Below are 12,238 nucleotides of genomic sequence, written 5' to 3'. Positions count from 1 at the left end.
ATATATATATATATATATAATATTCGGGAACACCAATGGCTGAAAAACAATTATAGCAAAGTAGGTGGAATGAGACTTAACTAAAAAAAATTTAGTATCTTTCCTATATATAAATGAGAAATGGACTGAAATAGAAATAGGGAGATGAACACCTTTCACAATAGCACACACACACACACACACACACACACGATAGTTAAAACACTGTAGTAGGTATCCCTATCATTCCCAACTTCAAATTGTACTACAAAGCTAGAGTTAAAAACAAATGAACTAAACAAACTCATGAATGAATGAACAACAGTAAGACCTAGCGTGGTATTGTTACAAAAATAGACGCACTGATCTGTAGAATTAAATAATCCAATTTAATTCTATAGACATGAAACCATATGCCTATGAATATTTGATTTTTGATAAATAAGCCAGAGCCACAAACAGAATCTTCAAAAATTGGTGATGATCAAACTGGATGGCTGCATGAAGAATGCACATAGATCTGTATTTTTAATCCTGCACCAATATCAACTCCAAATAGATCAAAGACTTCAACATAAAACAAGATACATTGAAGATGACAAAAGACAATATAGGAATAGCACTGAATACATTGGCACAGGAATTTCTAAACAGAACATATTTAGAGCAGGTACTAAGACATAAATTTAATAAATAGAACTTATTGAAATTCTACACAGCTGCTATAGAGTTCTTATCAAAATATATAAAGAAATAAAAACTATATATCAAGAAAATAAATACTCAAATTAAAATGATGTATAGATCTAAATAATTTTCAAAAGATAAAACAAATGACTGAGGAATGAGGAACACTTAAAGAAATATTCAATATCCCTTGTCATCATGAAAGTGCAAATTAAAACTACTTTGTGATATCACTTTACAACTGTCAAATTACTAAGAACAGTAAAACAATAAGAACTCATGCTGATGATGATATGAAGTAAGGAGACCACTCATATATTGCTAGTGGTAATGCAAAATGGAAATCAGTCTGGTGGTTCTTCAGGAAAATAGCAATTGATCTACCTCAATATATCACTCTTGGGCATATACCCAAAGGATATTTCATCCTCCCACAGAGACACTTGTTCAACCATGATCATTGCTGCTCTCTTCATACTTGCATGAAATTGGGAGCAACATAGATGTCTCTCAATAGAAGAATGGATAAAGACCATTTGAAACATTTACACAACGGGTATTAGTCAACTGGATGGGGGGGGGCGGGTCATGAAATTCATAGGAAAATGTATAGAACTAGAAAAACAATTAACTTGCGTGAGATATCCCAGACCTGTAAATACCAATATGGTGTGTATTTAGTTATTTGTAGATATAATCTGTTAAGTCAGTGATAAGCAAGTTACAATCCACAGAACCACAGTGGTTAGTTATAGCTAGAAGAAAACAAATAGATCTCATTAGGAAAGAGAACTAAAATAGAAAGTTTTGGATGGGTGTGGGGCTGAAATCCTATGAGGGAGTGGAAACAGGAAAGGGACATGAGGGAGAAAAATGGAATAAGAGGGAGAACAATTCAAATTAAACACCATTTGTGGGATAATAGAAAAACTCTACACAGGTACAACTTCCTAAAATACATCCTTATATGAAGGTGACCTAAATTAAGTTGCCAAAAAGTGGGGAAGGCAGTGCTCCAGGTGGCCATCATTTTTCACCAAATAAAACTCCCAGTACTTGAACTGGGTTGTATCTAATTAAGTTGTTGACCAAGGGGTGGGTCCCATAGGAATCCCCAAACTACTTAATTTTTTGCCAAGTCTACAGGTTGCTCTCCAAAACCTGACTGCAAGGTTCGATTGCTGAAGATAACATCCACACAACTCATTAGATATGAAAAAGTCAAGTAGGTGCCTAAACTGAATCTCCACCCTCCACTTCTAGTGCCTTTGGTGCAGGAAGCTACTCTGTCCACTACCAAGAAAGTAATGTAACCAGTCAGCCGGGGGAGGGGAGAATAATATAGATAAAGATCAAACAAGTAGAAAGACATTTTTCTTAGATAATACTTAATATTTCTCCTCTTAAATTTTATGTCACAAACATTATTTAATACTTATCAGGTCATATTATATTAAAAAAAATTAGTCTCCAGAATGTTTTCCTTCATTTATAGTAAAAAAAAAAGAACTTATAAATTTATAAGTTTCCATGTATATTAGGCTTTAGGAAGTAAAGCAAATAAAGTAATCCTTTACTGAAAATATTAATACAAGTTTTGTTCTCCCATGATACTTGAACTTGTAAAACTTTCTATTCCTCAAAAGACATGGCCTCGTATGTAAATTATCCAATAAGGAATCCAAATCTATAACTTTCTTCAAGTTTCCATCAAGTTTTACATTTTCTTTACCGAATAGATAGACTGGACTGTGAGCCAATAGTTTAGACAAAGCTGTAGACACATATACATGAATACATGAAGAAACACGTGCACACAGAGACACACTCAGAAATACACTTATCACAGGCTGATATATATATATATCAGCCTGTGATAAGTGTATTTCTGAGTGTGTCTCTGTGTGCACGTGTTTCTTCATGTATTCATGTATATGTGTCTACAGCTTTGTCTAAACTATTGGCTCACAGTCCAGTCTATCTATTCGGTAAAGAAAATGTAAAACTTGATGGAAACTTGAAGAAAGTTATAGATTTGGATTCCTTATTGGATAATTTACATACGAGGCCATGTCTTTTGAGGAATAGAAAGTTTTACAAGTTCAAGTATCATGGGAGAACAAAACTTGTATTAATATTTTCAGTAAAGGATTACTTTATTTGCTTTACTTCCTAAAGCCTAATATACATGGAAACTTATAAATTTATAAGTTCTTTTTTTTTTACTATAAATGAAGGAAAACATTCTGGAGACTAATTTTTTTTAATATAATATGACCTGATAAGTATTAAATAATGTTTGTGACATAAAATTTAAGAGGAGAAATATTAAGTATTATCTAAGAAAAATGTCTTTCTACTTGTTTGATCTTTATCTATATTATTCTCCCCTCCCCCGGCTGACTGGTTACATTACTTTCTTGGTAGTGGACAGAGTAGCTTCCTGCACCAAAGGCACTAGAAGTGGAGGGTGGAGATTCAGTTTAGGCACCTACTTGACTTTTTCATATCTAATGAGTTGTGTGGATGTTATCTTCAGCAATCGAACCTTGCAGTCAGGTTTTGGAGAGCAACCTGTAGACTTGGCAAAAAATTAAGTAGTTTGGGGATTCCTATGGGACCCACCCCTTGGTCAACAACTTAATTAGATACAACCCAGTTCAAGTACTGGGAGTTTTATTTGGTGAAAAATGATGGCCACCTGGAGCACTGCCTTCCCCACTTTTTGGCAACTTAATTTAGGTCACCTTCATATAAGGATGTATTTTAGGAAGTTGTACCTGTGTAGAGTTTTTCTATTATCCCACAAATGGTGTTTAATTTGAATTGTTCTCCCTCTTATTCCATTTTTCTCCCTCATGTCCCTTTCCTGTTTCCACTCCCTCATAGGATTTCAGCCCCACACCCATCCAAAACTTTCTATTTTAGTTCTCTTTCCTAATGAGATCTATTTGTTTTCTTCTAGCTATAACTAACCACTGTGGTTCTGTGGATTGTAACTTGCTTATCACTGACTTAACAGATTATATCTACAAATAACTAAATACACACCATATTGGTATTTACAGGTCTGGGATATCTCACGCAAGTTAATTGTTTTTCTAGTTCTATACATTTTCCTATGAATTTCATGACCCGCCCCCCCCCATCCAGTTGACTAATACCCGTTGTGTAAATGTTTCAAATGGTCTTTATCCATTCTTCTATTGAGAGACATCTATGTTGCTCCCAATTTCATGCAAGTATGAAGAGAGCAGCAATGATCATGGTTGAACAAGTGTCTCTGTGGGAGGATGAAATATCCTTTGGGTATATGCCCAAGAGTGATATATTGAGGTAGATCAATTGCTATTTTCCTGAAGAACCACCAGACTGATTTCCATTTTGCATTACCACTAGCAATATATGAGTGGTCTCCTTACTTCATATCATCATCAGCATGAGTTCTTATTGTTTTACTGTTCTTAGTAATTTGACAGTTGTAAAGTGATATCACAAAGTAGTTTTAATTTGCACTTTCATGATGACAAGGGATATTGAATATTTCTTTAAGTGTTCCTCATTCCTCAGTCATTTGTTTTATCTTTTGAAAATTATTTAGATCTATACATCATTTTAATTTGAGTATTTATTTTCTTGATATATAGTTTTTATTTCTTTATATATTTTGATAAGAACTCTATAGCAGCTGTGTAGAATTTCAATAAGTTCTATTTATTAAATTTATGTCTTAGTACCTGCTCTAAATATGTTCTGTTTAGAAATTCCTGTGCCAATGTATTCAGTGCTATTCCTATATTGTCTTTTGTCATCTTCAATGTATCTTGTTTTATGTTGAAGTCTTTGATCTATTTGGAGTTGATATTGGTGCAGGATTAAAAATACAGATCTATGTGCATTCTTCATGCAGCCATCCAGTTTGATCATCACCAATTTTTGAAGATTCTGTTTGTGGCTCTGGCTTATTTATCAAAAATCAAATATTCATAGGCATATGGTTTCATGTCTATAGAATTAAATTGGATTATTTAATTCTACAGATCAGTGCGTCTATTTTTGTAACAATACCACGCTAGGTCTTACTGTTGTTCATTCATTCATGAGTTTGTTTAGTTCATTTGTTTTTAACTCTAGCTTTGTAGTACAATTTGAAGTTGGGAATGATAGGGATACCTACTACAGTGTTTTAACTATCGTGTGTGTGTGTGTGTGTGTGTGTGTGCTATTGTGAAAGGTGTTCATCTCCCTATTTCTATTTCAGTCCATTTCTCATTTATATATAGGAAAGATACTAAATTTTTTTTAGTTAAGTCTCATTCCACCTACTTTGCTATAATTGTTTTTCAGCCATTGGTGTTCCCGAATATTATATATATATATATATATATGTATATGTATATATATATACATATATATATATACATACACACACACACACATATATATATTCTTACTTTTGATCTCCTTCCTTTGTCTTATTGCTGTAGCTAAAACTCCTTGTACTATGTAAACGGTTTTTATTTTTCTTTACTACAGTTTTTTATTTTTTGTTATGGTGACTCCCAACCACAAAATTATTTTGTTGCTACTTCCTGACTAAAATTTTGCGAATGTTATGAGTCATAATGTATCTGATCTGCAGGATATGTGACCCCCAAATGGGTCATGACCCTACAAAAAAGAACCGCCGTTTTAGAGTAACTTCTATATTTCTCTGTAGGGTCATTAGAGTAATAAGCAGAGAATAATGTAAAGAAACTTGTAGAAACTCTCATACAAATTAACTAATAGGTAATCTCTAGAAATTACACTTGATGCTATACAATATAGCTTCTATGGAGACTGAAGCAAAGAGACATGAAAACTCAAAGCCAGAGTAATGCTGATGAAAGTTATTAGCTTATGGCAAAATTAATATTTGTATTATACAACTTGAGGTAGTGATAGTAGATGAAACCCAGGGTGTTTTGTTCACAGCCCATACTGTTGGCCTTAATGCTTTCCTGGCCTCTGTCAAGGATGCTCCTTTGAGTTGCCAACTGGATGCACTGTCTGCCTTCCTCATACAGTGTCATAAGACTACAGTTGATACCACAGAGTCCCTGATAGATATGGAATTCTCCATCTGTACATAATTTTTGACACTTCTCATGGCTGGAATAGGCTTAAACTAGTATTTGGAGACTGAGTGATACGACGAAAGGTCACAGAGGCCACTTCCATGCTATCTTGATCTCTATTATGTCCTAGAATATGGTGCTAATATGACCTTGACATTAGAGCATAAGGAAGACTTTACTGCTACATGTTGAAATAATTTCTCTTTGAAAAACAGAAGAAATGACATGTTTTTTTTTTCAGGGCCATTAATCACTTGGTCCTTTTTTTATATACTTTTTATTAGGTATTTTCCTCATTTACATTTCTAATGCTTTCTTACATTTGTAGCCCTGTTTTCTGTTCAACTACTCATCTAGCACAATTTTATTCTTGTTTACCATAAAGTCACCAGAGCCCAAGTACATAGGACTTAGAGATGATTAATATCTACTGGGCTGAGAGTGCAAAGACAGACACCTATAATCACAGCTCTAGGAAGATCTAATGCATATAGATACCACAAGCACCTTCAGTCAGATACATGTATGCACACACATACATAAAATTAAAATTCAAATCTTAAAAATGTTATTTTCTGCAGATTTTAACTTTTATTAGCATCTTTATCAGTTTGGGATACTCATGGGAAAACAGCCTATTTTAGTATTATTAAGGAAGATTTCATCTTTGTTCATTATATAACAAACTAAATGAGCAGAAACACATTTTTATTTTACTTTTAGAATATTAAGGTTTGACTTAACACATGAACACACAGTTTTCACAATTTTTAAAGGTACAGAGCTGAAGAGTGGAGAGAGCAGATGTGTTAGCAAAACTGATCAAAACACACAGTATCTGTGCATAAGTTTCTTAAACAGTATCAAAGCTAAAGCCATGCAATATAGCATCTAAGATCATTGGCATATGGCAGATTACCTCTAAGGTTCAATAAATTCTACATGAGACTTAAATTGATTATTTTCATGTAATCAAGACTTTGTAAACAAACATGTCCTTTATAACCATGATGCTGAAAATTTTTCTATTTATCCTAGCAGGTGCTCTTTTCTACATACCTTTTAAGAGGCATAAATATATCTGGGCTGCAATATGCTCGGAAAGCCATTCAGACACTTTCTCACTTGGTGTATTCATTTTTTGACATTCTCAATGTTCACTACAGACTATGGTTGTCTTGTAGAGTGACATTCCTAAGGAACTATTTGCTACAGGAATAAATTATTAAGATGTATTTAGGGGGCTGAAGTGATGGCTCAGCCATTAAGAGGACTATCTGCTCTTCCAGAGGTCCTGAATTCAATTCCCAGCAACCACATGGTGGCTCACAAACATCTGTCATGGGATCCAATGCACTCTTCTGGTGTGTCTGTAAACATCTAGAGTGCACTCATATGTATATATTTAAAAGGTTGTATTTAGGAAAGTTATGAGATATTCACCATTTGAGCTACCTCAGCTAATTCTCTGTTCCTGAGAAATACCAAGAATGTAGCACACTCCCTGCCTTTCCCTTATAGATGGCTAAAGCTGGCCTTCCTAGCTCTTATGTTGTTTCATGTTTTAAAAATAACATCAACTCTGTTATACCTTCTTTCATACTGTGCCTAAAATATTTTTCTTTCTGTTTCCTTTTCTCACAACATCATAGTTATCATATAGCTTCCAGAGATTTTTAGAAAATTTATTTACTGAAAACAAGTTTATGAGAAGAATCTATGAAACTTCTCTTTGAATCTGTAGATTCAGGTCAAGGAACCAGGAGGGAACTGTGTGGGAGGGAGATGGAGGGAAGGTAATGGAAGGGGGAGAGCAGTTATGGAGAGAAACAGGAGAGAGGGTCAGAGGGCCAAGATAATAAATGGAAATCTGCAGTTGCTTGGGTTGTGGTATGGGGAAAATCTCTAGGAAGTCCTAGAGACCTGGGACAGGGGAAGCTTCCAGGAGTCAATGCAGTTGACCTTTGCCAAGTCTATTAATGGTGGGTACATGGAACCTGAGGTAGCCACCTCCTGTACCCAGACAAGAACCCCAGTAGAGGCATAAGAACACCAACTCACCCACAAAACTTTCTACCCCAAAACTATTCTGTCTAAAAGATATGCAGGGACAAAGATGCAGCAGAAACAGAAGGAATGGCCAACAAAAAAACTGGCCAAACTTGAGACCCATCCCATGTGCAAGTGCCAATCTCTGACACAATTAATGATGTTTTGTTATGTTGCAGACACTTGTCATATGTTCAAAGTTATTGTGGGCAGTACACAAGTTAATAAACTTGCCTTTGGTAAAGTTAAAATGTTCTGTGTTTACTTGCAAAACCAAAGACTTATTAGTCAATGACTCTAGTTTTCAGACACCTTGGTATAAAGGATACAGGTCAGAATCATTCTTGATAGGAGTTATGAAATAGTTAATGGAGAGTGAAATTAAATTCTTATTTAATGATCACCTCCTCTGTGCCAACAACTACAGTATAATCACCCATTATTCCAAATAAAACCAAATAGGTAGTCTGCATCCCTATAGCATGGGTTGCCCTCAAGCTTCAAGGAAAACTCTAAGATGATGAATGTAATACAGATCCAATGAGGCAGAAAATAGTTTCTGTACCAGACATTTGTTTGGGGACACATAGTCTCATGATTAGTTCATATGCTCAAGTGAAGACAGTATGTTGTGAATTTCAGAGGACACCTTGGTGCTCATATTTGCCAAAGCATAGACTTATACCTTGTACTCATTATGATCCTGACTCTCTGTAATTTTTTTATTAATTATATTTTATATTGTTTTACGATACATATTTTATCTCCCTCCCAGTCTACTCTCTGACTGTTTCATATTCCATACTTCTTTGCCCCGGTCTCTAAGAGGATGTCCCCATACCCACACATCCACTCCACCAAACCTGCCTACTACCTGGGGCATCTAGTCTCTTGAGGGTTAGGTGCATCTTCTATGACTGAACCCAGACTGGGCAGTTCTCTGCAGTATATGTGTTGGGCTGGGGTGGGGAGGGTATCTCATATCAGCTGGTATATGTTGCCCAGTGTTTGAGAGATCTTGGGGATCCAGATTAAATGAGACTGCTGGTCCTCCTACAGGATCGCTCTCCTCCTCAGCTTCTTCCAACTTTTCCTTGTGCCCTTCCCTCAGCATTGAGCAGGCTGGATCAGACCTTGTTTGCCATGGGTGCTAGCTCACCTAGGGTGGAGTCTTCTGACCTAGGTAAATTCTGTTGTCTGCCACATCTGCAGGTTCCTGACAAAGCAACCAATGAGGTCCTGGCATAGTGGGGGATGGGTTCCCCCACCCCCAACCCCCACGTGTGCCTTTAAAAATCAGACCCTAGAATTAAAGTTGAGCCTTAATCAGAGAACTTTGTCTTGGCTCGTTATTTCTCTTGCTGTCCTTCCCATCCATCCCCAGCTTTCCTTTCAGGAACCCAGGAACCAATTGCCACTGGCAGCTACAGGTGATGCCGGAATGAGAGACCTGAATATGGAAAGACTGACTGAGGGACACTGTCTTGGTGGGCCTCCATAGATAATGGAAGAAGATGGTATCCTGCATAGTAAGCAATATACAGCATTAATGTCAGCACTACAAATTTCATCTTTTGAAGGCTGTTGATTGCAAGGGTGCAAAAAGAATACAGGCTAGACTGAGTCAGTATCAGCTCAACGCTGATATCAGCTAGGGGTTGACAGTGGAAAATGAGACTGGAAAATTCAAAACAGGCATTTGTCTGCAGTCAAAAACTGCATCAGGCAAGAGGAGTAGGGCTTAAAATAAAATAAAACAAAATAAAAAGAGTAAAAAACCAACCAAACAAACAAACAAAAAAAAAACAGATAAAAAAGGAGATGATAGATACATGAGGATAAGAGAGATCAAGAGAGAAGGGAAATGGATTTCTGAGCTCTCCCAGGGACAGAAGGAAATCAGGAGACGTCCTGCTTCCTTTCTGGCTCCTACAGGAGACATCCTTAGTTCTGGTTACATCATGTTCTCTACCCTCTCTGTATTGTCTGTCCTTGGTGCACCAATCTGTCCATGTGTCAGTTTGTGTCCATTTTTATTTCATTATCTGAATGACTGTTGTTCTAGGTTTCATGTTGAAAAGAAAAAAAAAATGGTTAAAAAGTTATCTGCTGGCTATCCATCTCTTGATTCAGTCTCAGTTTGTGCAGCAGAGGCTGATTTAAGTTGAGCCGCACCTTAGCCAGGAGTCAAGCACAGCAGAAGCCCTGCTGAAAAGCTGCTTTTAAAAGGGGGTCAGCAGCTTCTTACATTCTAAGCCAAAGGAGCTGATAGTTTTTTATTTCCTAAAAAAATCTCTGCAATTGTGATTACTGGGTTAATGACAAAGTGCTTTTACTCTTGAAATTATAGTTAGAAAAGGTAAAAATTCTTTGTTTGGTCTAAATTTAGAAGATTCATGTAGCTGCTTCATTTGGTTTCTGATCAGTCTTAATGGTATAAGTATGCTCTGCATGTCTTGGTCATGAGTATTGGCTTATAAATTATTGGGAATGTTTTAAAAAGTTGTAACATTGGTAACAAGAAAGTTAGCTTAAACCTGGTAACTCAGGGTTGGAATCATTTTAAACAACAACACGTGGCATGAATGAACCCAGGAAATCAGGACTCTAAAGATACTTCTAAATTGGGATGATATTTTATTTAATTCTTATCCTAGAAACTAGACTTATGAGGGATAAGATTTGAACAATGTCTCTTTAATGAGGCATTAAAAGTCACACTGTCATGCATTCATATATAAGAATTGGCGGCCAATGTTTGTAACGTGAAAGTGATGATTTTGATATTGATTTTAAAGAGAATGGATTGTTTAAAATTGGGTTTTGCTTTCTAAAAGTTATGGTGATGCTCTAATATTGCAAAAGAAACTTAAAAATTATGGTTACATTGCCAGTGTTCCATTGGCTGCAGTCTGCAGTTTGATTGCAAGCTCAGGATTCTATTTTTTTTTTCCTAAGAAGCCAAACCTATCCTGTGGAAAAAAAGAGCTCATTCAAGAAATGGTGCTGGTTTAAATGGTGGTCAGTATATAGAAGAATGCACATTGATCCATTCCCCCACCCTTTTTTATTTTACATTTTTTATTGGATATTTTCTTTACTTATATTGCAAATGTTATCCTCTTCCCAGTTTCCCTCCCTCCTAGAAACACCCTATCACTTCCTCCCCCACCCTGCTTCTATGAGGGTGTCCCTCCACCCACCCACCCATCATCCACTCACCCACCCACATACTCACACCTCCGTGCCCTTGATTCCCCTACACTAGGGCCCCTATCAAGCCTTCATAGGACCAAAGACCTCTCCTGCCATTGATGCCTGACAAGGCCATCCTCTGCTACATACCAGTTGGAGCCATGTGTACTCCTTTATTGATGGCTTAGTCCCTGGGAGCTCGGGGGGTGGGGGCCTAGTTGGTTGATATTGTTGTTCTTCCTATGGGGTTGCAAACACTTTCAACTCCATCAGTCCTTTCTTTAACTCCTCTGTGGGGACCCCACTCTAGTCCAATGGTTGGCTTCAAGCATCCACCTCTGTATATGTCAGGTTCTGGCAGGGACTCTCAGGAGACAGCCATATCAGGCTCCTTTCAGCATGCACTTCTTGGCATTCACAATAGTGTCTGGGTTTGGTGACTGTATATTGGATGGATCCCCAGGTGGGACAGTCTCTGGATGGCCTTTGCTTCAGTCTCTGCTCTTTATTTTATCTCCATATGTGCTTCTGTGAGTATTTTGTTCTTGTTCTAAGAAGGACCGAATCACCCATACTTTGGTCTTCCTTCTTATTGAGCTTCATATGGTTTGTGAATTGTGTCTGGATTTTTGGAGCTTTTGGGCTAATATCCACTTATCAGTTAGTACATAGCATGTGTGTTCTTTTGAAGTCAGGTTACTTCACTCAGGATGATATTTTCTAATTCTATCCATTTGATTAAGAATTTATGAATTCATTGTTTTTAATAGCTGAGTAGTACTCCATTGTGTAAATGTTCTACATTTTTTGTATCCATTCCTCTGTTGAAGGACATCTGGGTTTATACATTCTTATCTCCTTGTACAAAGCTCAAGGCCAAGTGGATCAAGGGCCTCCATATAAAACCAGATACAGTGAATCTAACAGAAGAGAAAGTGAGAAAAGGCCTTGAACACATTGGCACAAGGGAAATATTCCTGAACAGAATACCAATGGCTCAGGCTTTAAGATCAAGAATTGACAAATGGGATCTCATAAAATTTCAAAGCCTCTGCAAGGCAAAGGACACTGTCAATAGGACAAAATGGCAATCCATAGATTGGAAAAAGATCTTTACCAACCCTACATTCGATAGAGGGCTAATATCCAAGATATACAAAGAACTCAAGAAGTTAGACTCCATAGAACCAAATACCCCTATTTAAATG

This window comes from Mus caroli, chromosome 19 (genome assembly GCF_900094665.2).
Source record: "Mus caroli chromosome 19, CAROLI_EIJ_v1.1, whole genome shotgun sequence".
NCBI lineage: Eukaryota > Metazoa > Chordata > Mammalia > Rodentia > Muridae > Mus > Mus caroli.
This window is presented reverse-complemented; position numbering follows the sequence as displayed.